We start from the raw sequence: 14,583 nt of genomic DNA on the forward strand, positions 1-14,583 counted from the left end.
AAAAAAAGGATGTTAATAAAGGTTGCCTCTAGGAAGTAGGATATCTGTGTCCTGCTTTCTGCATGTGTTTGTATGTATATTATGTATTGAATTTATTACTTTACTAGCTGGAAAAAAAATAAAACTAAAAAGAAACAGGTTCCTTAAAGGAAGTGGGTCAACAGCCCTAGCACACAGGCCCTCCTAGTTTCCTGCACACCCCAAACTCTGAAAACTCTGGCCTCCTTCCACCTGCCTTACAACTAACAACTCCTTGACTGTGGAATTAATGCAGTCAATCCTAGTGATATGTGTATCTCTAGGTTTGTCTAGAAGCTTTGAGGTCTTGGAAAAGCTGTTGGAGCCAGTGTCTCCTCTCCTTCCCCACACTTCCTCTCTCCTCTCTGTCAGCTCCAGTCCCTCTTCCCCGTCCGAACCCCACCTCCATCCCCCTGTGCCTTTGCTCCTGCTAGTCCCAACCTGAAGATCTCTTCCTTCATTTCTCTGCCTGGCATAGCCTTCCACATTCAATGCCCCAACCAGACTGCACACTTCACAAGGGCAGAAATTGTGTGTTTTTTGGCTCAAGCTTGCATGTCAGGCATGCAAGATGCTCAGCAAGTATCAGTTAACTGAGTGAAGGACCTGCAAGGCCCAGCTAGAGAGCCACATGCTCTCTGCAGCCACATCTGGCCCTGCTCAACTGGACTGACTGCTCCCTCCTGAGATCACAGTGTGGTGTGGTGTCTAATTTCAAGGACTCTGAACCGGCGTGCCTGGGTTCAAGTCCTGGCTCCACCACTTTTGGCTGTGTGAACTTGGATAAGTCATTTGACCTCTCTGAGCCTCAAATCAGTGAACAAGGGGTAAGAACCCTTATAGGGTTGCTGTGAGGGTTAGAGGAGCTGATGTATACCAAATGCCCAGAACAGTGCCTGTATATAGTAGATGCTATGTTATTCAAGCATCAGGTAGTACTAGTATTAACAGTATGGTACCTCTTTAAGGGTCTGACTTTATTATAGTTTGCAATTTACTCCTCTTCCTCACTAGATTATCAGCAATTTGAGAGCAGTACTCTGCATTTTCATACTATAAGTGTGGCCCAAGGAGCATTATTATCGACACAACCCAGGAGCTTCTGACAAATGCAGAATCTCAGTTCTCATCTCAAATCTATTGAGGCAGACTGTATTTTCCAAAAATGGCCACAATAATATTCAAGTCTCATGCTCTCCTACAACTTGCCACTCCCCACCACGAGGTGTTACAGATTGAATGGTGTCCCCCCAAAACATGTGTCTAAGTCCTAACCCCTGGTACCTGTGAATGTGACCTTACTTGGAAACAGGGTCTCTGCAGATATAATTAAGGATCTCTAGAAAAGATCATCCTGGATTTAGGGAGGACCCTAAACCCAGTGACTGGTGTCCTTATCAGAAAAAGGAAGAGAGATTTGAGACACAGAGAGACACGCAGGGAAGGCCATGTGAAGACAGAGGCAGAGATCAGAGTTATGCTGCCATAAGCTGAGGAACGCCAGGTGGCACCAGGAGCTGGAATCTCCTTTAGAGACTTCGGAGGAGCCTCTATAACTGAATGCATTTCTATTGTTTTGAGCCCCCCAGTTTGTGGTCTTTGTTACAGCAGCCCTAGGACACTCATACAGGAAGAAAGGGTCTACTCCCCTCCCCTTGAACCTGCAGACTCGTCATAGCTCCAAACAGTAGAGCCCAGCTGAGTGATGCTGTATGCCTTCTGAGGCTGGGACACAAAAAGATACACCTCCACCACCCCTCCCCCAGGATCCATCCCCTGGAATTCCCTCCTAAGCTGCCATGCTTAGAAGCAGCCCAAACTAGCACTATGGAAAGACGGCATGGAGAGGTCCACTTAGAGAAGAATTGGGAGCCTCAGCTGACAGCCAACATCAACCTCCAGACCCGAGAGGAAACAGCCTCTGGATGATATAGGCGCCCATATGTGGAGTCTTCCAGCTGTGGCCCCCGATATTGTGGGGCACAGACAGACTGCCCCTGCTGTGCCCTGTCTACTTCCTGGTCCACAGTATTTGTGAACAGAATCCATGGTTCTTGCACACCCCTAAGTTCTGGGGTGGTTATGCAGCCACAATAACTGCAACACTAGTTGAATCACAACCCACACCTGGCAAGGCCTCTTGGCAAGCCATATGTACAGTCAAGTGTCTGAAGAACTGCCCAATATAGTTGTCTGCAGCTCCCAAAGCCCTTTACAGTGCCCTATCCAACAGCAGGGGCTGAGAAAGTGCTCACTGACAATTACTTCCCTTATGACAGGGGACCAGGCTGACCTGATGCAGCCTCCATGTGCAGGCACTGAACTTGGCATGGCTATGTGTGAAGCCAGAAGGGCAACTGACAACCTTCCCAGGCCAGTCAGCTGGGTTCCTGCTTTAACACATCTCCCTAGAGAAAACTAAGTCTTTTTGGCAGTGGCCTGCCTGCGAGCAATTACCATCCTAGCAGGAGGACTAACCACTTTGAACGTTTGCCATTTATTAAACACCCATTCAGAGAGGCCATTTCAAAAACCCAGCTAAGAAAGTATCATAAGGAAGGAAGGATCGAGAACGTGGCCCAGCCTATAGGCTACAACAGGCACCCAGCATGTGGTGAGTTTCTCAGAAAAGAAATCACCTTCAGGCTGCTTGGGAAAGACATTCATCATCAACGCCAATTCATCAGTTACCTGAGCCTTGCCAATGCCACTAAACCAGTCTCCCCGCCAGCACACATACTCGTGTGATATGTGATTCCCTTACACAATTGCAGCTACCAATTTTGGGGGGCTTACAATACACCAGGCACTGAGTGAGGGGCTTTACATGAACTAACTCATTTCCTCCTGATGATATAGTACCTAGGACACAGGTGGGATTATAATAATAATAATTACTACTACTATTATTATGAGACCCTGGGAAGCACACGTCCTCCACAGTCCCTGGGAAGGGAAGCAAGATACCATTGTCAGGTCCAGGACTTGAGGCCCCCTGCCCAGGAGTGAGAGGCGGCCACTGCACCTCAGGGAAAGGGGGCCTCAAGGAAATGGCTCCCCAAGAAGAAGGCCCCACTCCAGCAAGAGGCTCCGGAAAGGGGACAAAGCCCGGTTATCTGAGTTGGGCCTCAGCAGTGACACGGAAGTGGTTATCCCACCTCTTGCTGAAAGAGCTGAGGGATTTTCAAGGCCCCAAAGCAATCAGGGGCTGGCGAGGCTGCTGCTCTGCACGGTTCTTCACAAGCGGGCTTGAGGATGGGGGCAGGGCCAGCGTGCAGAGAGGGATGGGCAGGCAGAGTCTCGGGTTTATTGCATCCGGAGGGACAACACAAGACTGTGCCAGTTTCCCCATGGTGGAAACTGCCCTGAGTTGGTGTTAGGAGGACAGAGCCGGGCCCGCAGCCTTGATCAGCTCCTCCCTGGCATGTGACCTCTGGCAAATTACTTCCACTTTCAGGATTATACCAAAAATCAGAAATAACTTGTTAAAGCCAATATTTTTTGAATACTTTTATCTGCATTCAGTGCTTGCTAGAGATTCTCTGGCTACGTCTTCCCAACGTTCCTAGAGGGATCATGGCCCCAGCTTTACAGAAAAGGAAACTGAGTCTCAGGGAGATAAAGTGACACAGCCAGTACGCCTGACTCCAAATATTTTTTGAATACTTTTATCTGCATTCAGTGCTTGCTAGAGATTCTCTGGCTACGTCTTCACAACGTTCCTAGAGGGATCATGGCCCCAGCTTTACAGAAAAGGAAACTGAGTCTCAGGGAGATAAAGTGACACAGCCAGTACGCCTGACTCCAAGGCATCTGCTTTTAACCACCATGTGGCAATGCCTGGGCATGTCATGACAGTGGTAGCACACAGCAGGCTGCTAAAAGTGGCTGCTATTGCTGTTTTTATTAGTTTTCTCCAAAATAACACTTTCTTACTGAAATATGGCTTTAATCAAAAATTCTTATTTAAATGATCTTAAAAGTTGAGCTAGGCCCATGCTGTCACATGGGGATGGCAGACATTTGATCATCTGGCCCCACAGCAGGCACCGCTAAACGTCTCAGCATTGGCTGAGGATTCTTTCCTGTAGAGCTTGGTTCAAGCACAAAAGTGCAAACACTTGTGCAGCCACACTCAGTAAATGGCACTGGCATGCAAGATATAAACTACTTGCTGTCCTTGCGAGTGGAAAGAGCACTGAATTTGGGGTCAGAGGAATGTGGACAAAGCCCTTTCCAATCTGAGATGCTCTGACATCTGTGCTCAGTGGCAGTGTCCAGCGGTGAGGTGTATGGCCTCAGAGAGCCCTGTGCTGGAACTGAGCCTCTCTGACAACTAAAAATATCTTTTGGGGCAAGTAGCTTCATACCCCTGAGCCTCAGGTTCTTCATCAATGAAATGGGCATGATGACAATCAGGACCTCCCTGTGGGGCTGCCACGTGGACAGAGCAAGATGATTCTGACCAAGCACCCGGATGGGGCCTGGCCTGCAGTGAGTGGTTCAGAACTAGCTGCTTTTGTGCCACTGTTGTGTAGACTTCAGGAGCATCACTGGGGGCATGTGTGGGAATAAGCACACACCCTGCACATACAGAGAAAAATCCCAAAGTAAAGACGTCTGCCGCTCCCATCTCCCTCACTTTCAGGGAGCAGTACACCCAGGCTGCCTACAGGTGAAGACCCCATACTGTGTTCCTTCCCCACTTTGCCTGAGAACCGCTTCACAGAGGGATGACGCCCTGAGTTCTGTAAGTGCCACCGAGGTTGTCCAGAGAGGGAGAAAAGAGGAAAGAGATGGGAACAGGACTTTTGTGACTAAGCACAGGACTCACCTCAGTTCCAATCCCAGCTCCTCCACCTACTAGCTGTGTGACCTTGTGCAACTTACTTAACCTCTCTGGGCCTCAGTTGCCCATCTCTAAGGTGGGGATAATATTAGTGCCTCCTCACAGGGTTGCTGGGAGGATTGAATGATTCACTGCAAACACAGAGCTCACTAAGCATCAGGGGTGGCACAGTGAGAGATGTCCCCAAATGCTACTGATTACTACTGTTATTACTGTAAATTAGAAATAACCAGAAGAGTGCTCTCCCCTGATACACGTACTTTTATTATTATTGTTCCCTATTACTATCACTATCCTCATGCTGCCATACTTTCTGCCATTTGCACCATGATTTTACTTAAACAGATTCTAAATGGCTAGAAGAATCCTCCAGGTTCCAAATCCAAAAGCAGAGTGTGCAGAAACATTGCACAGGTACCACTAGTGTGCTGACGGCAGAGAACGGGGCAGGAGCAGGGAGGGCCGACTGCCCAGCGGCCAAGCGCTGTCAGTCTGAGTCTATATTTCCTGTCACACAAATTGAGGGATATAGGGGAGGTTCTGGAGCCAGATCCCCATCCCAGCTCCACCACTTCGTTCTTGTGTGACCTTGAGCAAGTGACAACCTCTCTGAGCCTCAGTCAGCTCCTCCTTCATTAAACAATGGCATGGTATCTATCTCGAAGACTGTTCAGGGATTCATTAAGGTAGATCACAGCAAGTGCTTAGCAGGGTGCCCAGACTAGAACCATCACTCAGTGGGTGTTGGCTGTCGTCATTTCTCTCACCACTGTTCGGCCAGCACATCACCTGGGGCACCAGGAGTCTTCATTGTCTTCTGTCTCCCACTCCCAGACTCCCCATTCAACACAGTTTCCACGCAGAGCACACAGCAGACACACATCCAGGTGCTGGACGGCACACACCTTGCTCTCTGCTGCAGATCGCCAGCACCTAGTGCCCACCCTAACACCTGCAGTGCTCCAACAATGAGAAAGACCTATAGGACCATGGCCACCCCCTCTGCCACCAGCAAACAGCTCCCTCCAAACCCTGTCAAAGAAGAGGAGAAAACGAGCACCCTCAGGAGACATTTTGTAGTTTCTCCTTCCCATGGTTTCTTCTTGCTCTGACCGCAGAAGAGAGAACATTATAGATACTAAATCACAACAGCAAAAAATAATAAATACCAAGACCACTAAAATACATGCTTGCTACGTTTTTGTGCTTCTATGTTTGAGGAAGCCCATCTCAATACTCTGAAATGCCCAAAACTTAGTCAAAATCTTATGAATCAGGGATGTCAGTTTTTGAACTGAGAAAGGAAGCAATTTTCTAAGAAGATGATGGTTGGGTCATAAAATGAAGAGAACGGACAAGAAGGATTCCTAAGTCACTGCGTACAGCAGGCTAGACTGAAAGAGATCTGGAAGGACATGCTGAGTGCTCACAGGTGTCACATCCTGGGGGGCTGGACAGGGCAGGAGGAAAAGGGCTCTTCCTGCAAACACCGGCCAGTGAATTGTTTCTCTTTTCTACTACTAGCAAGTATTATTTTTGCAGTGGGAAAACACAGCAAAGATTTTCTGAATATGTATTACACTTGGCTAAGATGGGTGGCTGCCTGGATTCTCCACTGTAAACTTATCATTTCCCCTTTATAATTACAAAATCCACTAGTAGAGATATTTTGAAACTACACACAAAAAATCCTGTTTCTGCTTAAACTTCTGCCCGTTTTTTAGCCTCCATTGATACGTCTTGTACAGCAATGATTACTGTCATATAATGTTCTGATGGTGATTTTCTATTTCCATATTCCTTCTACATTTATTAATAGAAATTTCCCCTTAAGGAAGAGCTGTCCCTTTCCCCCTATTTACTTATTTATTCAGTTATTTATGTAATTATAATATTATGGACTCACGAATACTAATTTTATTCTCCTTTGGCCACTGGAGGTGCTTTTAGGTTGGCTTCTATACACACTGAATATGCTTATTTATTTACTTATTTATTTTATAGCCTATCTTTACTTTCCGGCACAGGAAACCCCAGGTTTACCTTGCACCTTCAGCACCCTAGACCTCCCACCACTCCTACAAAGAATCCTGGTTCCTTTTATTTGGAGAATAGTATTTAGAAACTAAGATGGGGGCAGTAAGTGTACCCATTTTTATTGGGGTGTCCCTGCCTCCAGCCTGTATTTATTTCTGTATCTACTTATCTGTGTGTATACATACATTTTTTTCTTTTTTGTAAATGACTCCATATAGATACTGCTGACTCTACTCCAGCATTAGGGGGCTTGTTCTATCTTCCCCCTTTCCTTACTTGTAACTTTTTCTGAGAGGAAGAAACCTTGTTTTCACTATCTAAAACACAGTTATTTTTTCAACCCGAGTTGAAATGAAGTAGTTTCATAATTCCTAATCTATACCCTGCTGGGGAAAAAAAAAATCACCAACTGGAGAACAGCATTTGTATACAGTTCTTGTCTTTTGCCCTGCAGTATCAGCTGAACCAATGTTTTTCATTTCCTTTGATCAGCTCCTCTCTTCTCTACCACCTTTCAGTGTGGTTATGCGAACCATTTATAATACGGTTAGATTCCTTTGTCTTCGTCCCTCTTGGTCTGTACTCTGTCTTACCCCACCTCCAACACGCACACACCCTGGTTCCATTTTAAAAAATTATGTATGGTAAAATTCACTCTGTGATGTACGGTTCTAAGGGGTTTGACAAATGCACAGTCATGTGCCCACCAGTGCAGCTCCAATACAAAACAGTTTCCCAGACCTTTGGGCATTTAGAGTCTGTTAAACATTTCTCAGGACAAGTCTTTTGTTAGAAACGTGATTAGAAAATAATTTCTTTCTGTGGCTTGTCTTTTCATTCTTTTAAAAGTATCTTTTGCAGAGCAAGTTTTTAATTTTAACAAAGTCCAATTTATCGATTTTTTCTTTTATGGGCCATGTTTTTTACCTAACCCAAGGCCGCACAGATTTTGTTCTATGTATTCCTTTAGAAGTAGTATAGTTGGGGCCGGCCCGGTGGCGCACTGCTACAGTGCGCGCCGCTTGGGAGCGCGGCGGCGCTCCCACTGAGGGTTCGGATCCCACATACAGACCGGTTCCCGCTCACTGGCTGAGCGAGGTGCAGGCGCAACACCGAGGGTTGCGATCCCGTTGCCGGTCCCGGTCCGGTACGGTACGGGAGCGACACCGAGGGTTGCGATCCGTTGCCGGACACGAAAAAAGACAAAAAGGAAAAAAAAAAAGAAGTAGTATAGCTTAAATTTTTTACATTTAAGTCTATGATTCATTTAGAGTTGATTTTCACAGGTTGAGGTTCATCTATTTGCATACAGACATCCAATTGTTTCAGCACCATTTGGTGAAGGGACTATCCTTTCTCCACTGAGTTGCCTTTGCTCTTTTGTCAAAAATCAGGTATATTTGTGTGGGCTTATTTCTGGACTCTCTCATTCTGTTCTATTGATCTCTGTGTTTATTCTTCCATTAATATTACACTATCTTCTTTACTGTAGCTTCATAGTAAGTCTTGAAGTCAAGACCTCAAACTAGCTCCTCTAGTTTCTTTGTCTGTTCATAAAAAAATTAAAATCAGATTGCAAGTGTCTACAAAAAACCTTCCTGAGATTGGAATTGGAATTGTGTTGAATCTAAATCAAACAGGGGAGAATTGACTTTTTCATGCTATTGGGGCTTCCTATCCATGAATGCATTATATCTCTCCATTTATTTAGGTCTCTTTTTTGTTTTGTAGTTTTCAGCATACAAAAACTGCATGTATTTTGTTCAATCCTAGCAAATAGAAATATAACTGACTTTTGTATGCTGACTTTGTATCCTTTCATCTTGCTAAACTCATTTATTCTAGCAGCTTTACTTGCATTCTTTGGAATTTTCTATGTAGATGATCAATCTCAATAAATAGTTTTATTTCTTCTTTTCTGACCTGTATGCCTTTTATTTCTTTTTCCTGACTTATTACAGTGACTACAACTTCTAGTATGATACTGAATAAGACATTGAAAGATGACATTTTTGCCGTTTTTTTTTTTTTTTTTTTTTTTAATCATGAATAGACATTGAATTTTGTTAAGTGCTTTTTCTGATCACATGGTTTTTTTCCTTTAGTCTGTTCATTACATTGATTTTTCAAATGTTGAACCAGACTTGCACTCCCAGGATAAAAGCTACTTGGTTGTGGCATATTATCCCTTTTTCAGATTGCTAGATTTGACTGTTTAATATTTCATTGAGGATTTCTGCACCTATGTTCATGAAAGACGGTGGTCTGTAGTTTCCTTTTCTTACAATGTGTTTGTTTCGTGTTAGTATTTCATACTGCTAGCTTCATAAAATGAGTTAGGAAATATTCCCTCAACCTTTAGTTTCAGGAAGAGACTGAACAAAATTTCTTCCTTAACTGCTCGGTAGAGTTCATTCATGAAAGCAACTGGGCTTGAGTTTTCTTTTTTGGGTAGTTTCTAAATACAAACTCAATGTCTTTGACATATATAGAATATATACATTATCTATTTTTCTTTCTTCAGTGTTAATAGTTTGTGTCTTTCTGGATGTTGGTCCATTCATCTAAATTGTAGAATTTAAAGGCAGAGAGTTTTTTGTAATATGCCCTTACTATCTGACATTTTTTTTTTTAACTGTCGGGAATTATATAAATGTTAAGGCATTATTTTTGTCATCTCCATTAACACTGCCATAAAATCAATCATAGAAAAAAATTACATTTAGAGGACCTTTTCAAACATATATATGTATGTATATATGTATATATGTATATGTATCTAAGGATATATTTATATCACACCCTTTCCCCATGAAGAATAACAGAAAGCAGCTCTGGAGAGTTGGTCAGGCTCATCCTCCTCCTCCAGCAGAAGCACAGGGACATAATCAGCAGGAAAGTCAAACTGCCTGGTGGGGAAGGGGCTCTGTGCTAGGGGTCCAGACACTGGGACCGTCCTCTCAGCTGGTCCTTTTCCCTCCCTCTGGCTCTCAGCCTCCTCATGTGGAAAATGGGAGGGTTATAGGCTGGGATCTGTGAGTGTAGACTGAGTCCTGTCATCTAACCCTCCATCAGGGAAGGGCTGAGAGTGGCATCTAACATCCACAGACACCCTGTGAGGAGCAAACCTCACTGTGGGCCATGGCTCTGACTCAGCTTCATGCGGCCCAAAGGCAGGCATCTCTGAGGAAAAGGGTCTGATTCCTCAGTTCATATTCCAGGAAAGTGGGAAAACCACTAACACTTCTTAACAGGATTCACACCTTCCACAAAAATGCTGGCTCTGGGCTGTGTTCAGGCCTGGATGCAAAAAAAGACAGTGGTTAAGATTGGAGCTTTGGAATAAAAGCTCAGGCCCTGCCTCAGCCACAGTAGCTCCTTCAAGTCAAGAACTATTTCCTGAACACCTACTATGTACCAGGCATTGTCTTCGGCAGGGAGGTACAATGTGCAGTGTATAAAGAACACCCAGTCTCTGCCCCATGCAGCCATGGTCTGGGAGAAGAGATAGTCATTACATAAACACTGCCAGTTGACAGCTTGGGATGAAGAGTTCCTGCCTCCTGGAGCTGTGGCAAGGGTTCAGAGAGACGACACACACAGATCACCTGCTACTTGGTGGGTGCTCAGCAAAGGGGTGCTGACCAGAGACCCAGTCCAGGGAGAATGGAGGGGAAAATAGACCCTGGCAAAAGCCAATTCAGCAAGGGGACAGCCCCAGCCCAGCTCATGGCAAAGCTGAGGTCAACACATAGTCCACACTCATGGCAAAGCCCAACACTCATGACACAATCTGCAAAACAGCAGTGTGTCCCTGAAGACACTGCCCCGGAGTCACGGAGACACTGTTTCTGCACCAGATACTAGACAATCTTGCCCCACAGCCACAGCAGCATAGTGATGGAAGCTTATGAGAACAGAGATGCTGCTCTGAGGAACCTCAGCCAGGACGGTAGCTGGCTTTTACGAGCAGAAATGAAATGGGCCTTCCACCCCTGCACAACCTCAGGGATTAGAGGCCGTGGGCTGGGCAGGATCTGGGACAACCACACTGGGCTTCGGAAGCTTGGTGATTTCTGAGAAGACTCAATGTCCTTTGTTTCCTCTCTCTGTAATCTTTTGATATTAGGTCAAGTTAAGGCACTAGGGAGGTGATGGAGTAAAGCACATGGCCTTTGAAGGGCCTGGGACCGCATCTCTGTGTGATCCTGGGCAAGTTACTGCACCTGTCTGAGCCTTCAGTTGCTCATATACTAAATGGTGCTATAAATGCCCACCACATGGCTATTGGGAGGATTAAGTAAAAGTGTATCTAAGTGTTTAGCAAAATGCCTGATTCATAATAACTGGCTAATAAATGGCAACTGCTATCAGGATGATTATTTTTAAATGCCAGTGAATCTCGGCTATCCTTAAAGGAACAAAGAAGGTTTTATGGTCTGTTCTCTGGTGGGGTTTGAAGCTGGGGGGCAGGCACAAAGGAATAAGAGAAGCCCAGAGATAAATTCTGGAGGGGGCGTCAGCCCCTACTGGAAGGGTGGGAAAGTCCCATGTTCCACAGGGTGGCCCCCCTGGGTAAACACTGGGAACCTGCCTGACCTCCTAAGTGCTTCCCCACTAGGGTAGTGTCATCCTGACCTCTCCCCTGGACTCAAACTGGGCCCAGCAGCTGGAAGCCAGGCAGAATTTTCACCCCAGGAAGGCTCTGCACAGCGGCAGGAGCTTTATTTACAAATAAAGCCTGTTCTTGGCTCCACCACCCACACAGCCAAGCCCCTTTATTCCATTTCAATATCCCTAATTCCACTGCAAGTGCATTGGCAATAAACAGAATTAATCAGTCCTGGATGCCCAAGCGTAGGCAGGTGTTAGCATATCCAAGGGGCCTTGGAGGGGAAAGTAAAATAGCAGCAGGGAATATAAAATGCTTCACTGCAGAGGGGATTGAGGAAGGAAAGGACTTTACCGAAGGTGGGCATTTTCCGAGCAAATAAAGCCTCTGATTGCCTACAGCTGAGAGGCAAACTAAAGTGAGTGGAAAACGTCTATGGAGTATTTTTCCTCTTCCTTTTTTCAGGATGGAAATTGCTTTACTGTTGCTGTTTTCAAGATTATACAAGGGATACGTGCCCCATTCAGACGTTGCATAAGGATGTAGAGAACAAAGTGAAAATCGCCCATAATCTTCCCACCTGCGATAACTACGGTTGACATTTGGTATGTGTCCAGTATAGATGTTTTTCTATGCATCCTTTCATATACATATATAACACAAATGGGATCCTGTTGGATATGTGCTTTTGCAGCCTGAGTTTCCCACGTAATGATAGATGGTGGACATCCTTCTACATTAATAACCACAGATCTCGATCACCATCTTTTCATGGCTGCACAGTCTTGGGAGAATTGGAGACCATCCAGCCTGACTGTTCAACTGCTCACTGTCCAAGCGGGGAGACTGAGGCCCAGAGAGGGGAAGGACATACCCACTGCACAAGTTTTGTGCAACCTGGTTCTGTTTGCCTGGACCTCATCATCCAGCACCCGCTCCCCGCCTGGCTTCCTATGTTTCACTGCTCTGGCCTTCCTTTGTGTCCTGGAACACTTCTTTCCACTTCAGGGACTTAGCATTTGCTGTTCTTTCTGTCTAAAATTCTCACTTCCTCTTTCCCATAGTTAGTTTGGTTCTCCTCTTTCAAATTTCAACTAAAATGTTTCTTCCTCCAGGAAGACATTTCAGATGTCCAAGGCCAGGGCTGGTCTCCCTTGTTACACACTCACACGGTCCGGATGCTTTGCCATTTTGGTATTTATCACAATTTTAATTAAACAGCTGTGTAATTTGTGAGTTTTTCCCCCCTTATCTTCCCACTAGACTATAAGCTCCAGGAGGTCAGAGACTGTGTCCGTCTTGCTCAGCTCAGAAGCTGCAGAGCACCGCGTGTTGCATACAGGGCGGCGGCGCTCCCGCCAAGGGTTCGGATCCCACATACAGACCGGCCGCTCACTGGCTGAGCGAGGTGCGGGAGCAACACCGAGGGTTGCGATCCCGTTGCCGGTCACGAAAAAAGACAAAAAGAAAAAAAAATATGGACTTAGAGTGTGCTGCTTTGAGTTCAAATCCCAACTCCAGTACTTCTTAGCTGGGTGACCTTGAGCAGGTCACTTAANTCCTTTTTTCAGGATGGAAATTGCTTTACTGTTGCTGTTTTCAAGATTATACAAGGGATACATGCCCCATTCAGACGTTGCATAAGGATGTAGAGAACAAAGTGAAAATCGCCCATAATCTTCCCACCTGCGATAACTACGGTTGACATTTGGTGTGTGTCCAGTATAGATGTTTTTCTATGCATCCTTTCATATACATATATAACACAAATGGGATCCTGTTGGATATGTGCTTTTGCAGCCTGAGTTTCCCACGTAATGATAGATGGTGGACATCCTTCTACATTAATAACCACAGATCTCGATCACCATCTTTTCATGGCTGCACAGTCTTGGGAGAATTGGAGACCATCCAGCCTGACTGTTCAACTGCTCACTGTCCAAGCGGGGAGACTGAGGCCCAGAGAGGGGAAGGACATACCCACTGCACAAGTTTTGTGCAACCTGGTTCTGTTTGCCTGGACCTCATCATCCAGCACCCGCTCCCCGCCTGGCTTCCTATGTTTCACTGCTCTGGCCTTCCTTTGTGTCCTGGAACACTTCTTTCCACTTCAGGGACTTAGCATTTGCTGTTCTTTCTGTCTAAAATTCTCACTTCCTCTTTCCCATAGTTAGTTTGGTTCTCCTCTTTCAAATTTCAACTAAAATGTTTCTTCCTCCAGGAAGACATTTCAGATGTCCAAGGCCAGGGCTGGTCTCCCTTGTTACACACTCACACGGTCCGGATGCTTTGCCATTTTGGTATTTATCACAATTTTAATTAAACAGCTGTGTAATTTGTGAGTTTTTCCCCCCTTATCTTCCCACTAGACTATAAGCTCCAGGAGGTCAGAGACTGTGTCCGTCTTGCTCAGCTCAGAAGCTGCAGAGCACCGCGTGTTGCATACAGGAGTCATCAGTATATACTCGCTAATTAAAAGGAAGGAAGGGAAGGGGACAGCCATGGACAACCCCTGCCTGCATGTAATGTCATAGTGTCCACTTCCTTCCACACAAGAGAGGGATCTGCCAGCGGGTTACCTGTTGTGGCATCTCTCTGAACACAGCAACCTACAGGGGATGGAGAATGGAGTACGTTCCTGGTATCTGGGCAGTCTGGCCCTCTTAGGCTGGAAAAATGTGCAGATCTAGGAGAAAACTTTGGAGGCCATCTAGCCCAACTGTTCAACTGCTCATTGTCCAAGCAGGGAGACTGAGGCCCAGAGATGCAAAGGACATGCCCACCTTCACACAGCTGATCAGTGGTAGATCCCAGCGCTCCTGTCCTCCCCTGCACAAGGCAACCCTAGGTTTTGTCAGGCCTGGGTTTAAATCCCAGCTCTGACATTAGAAAGATTTTGATCTTTGGAAAATCAGTTTAATTCTATGAGCCTCAGTTTCTTCAGCTATAAATAACATCTATGTTATTTCTGGGAGGCAAAGTAAAGCAGTGGTTAAAAATATGGACTTAGGGCCGGCCCAGTGGCGCACTGCTACAGTGCGCCGCTTGGGAAGCGCGGCGGCGCTCC

At 45.7% G+C, this 14,583-nt stretch overlaps 1 protein-coding gene across 1 annotated transcript in view; it reads right to left on the reverse strand.

Moving 5' to 3' along the window:
• Positions 1–14,583, reverse strand: part of LOC103596707 (whirlin-like) — a gene marked incomplete at its 3' end in the record, with an annotated part of 79,759 nt that overhangs the window by 20,624 nt on the left and 44,552 nt on the right. The gene's annotated exons all lie outside the window — the stretch shown is intronic.

The sequence above is a fragment of the Galeopterus variegatus genome, unplaced genomic scaffold (genome assembly GCF_000696425.1).
Source record: "Galeopterus variegatus unplaced genomic scaffold, G_variegatus-3.0.2 Scaffold2079, whole genome shotgun sequence".
Lineage (NCBI taxonomy): Eukaryota > Metazoa > Chordata > Mammalia > Dermoptera > Cynocephalidae > Galeopterus > Galeopterus variegatus.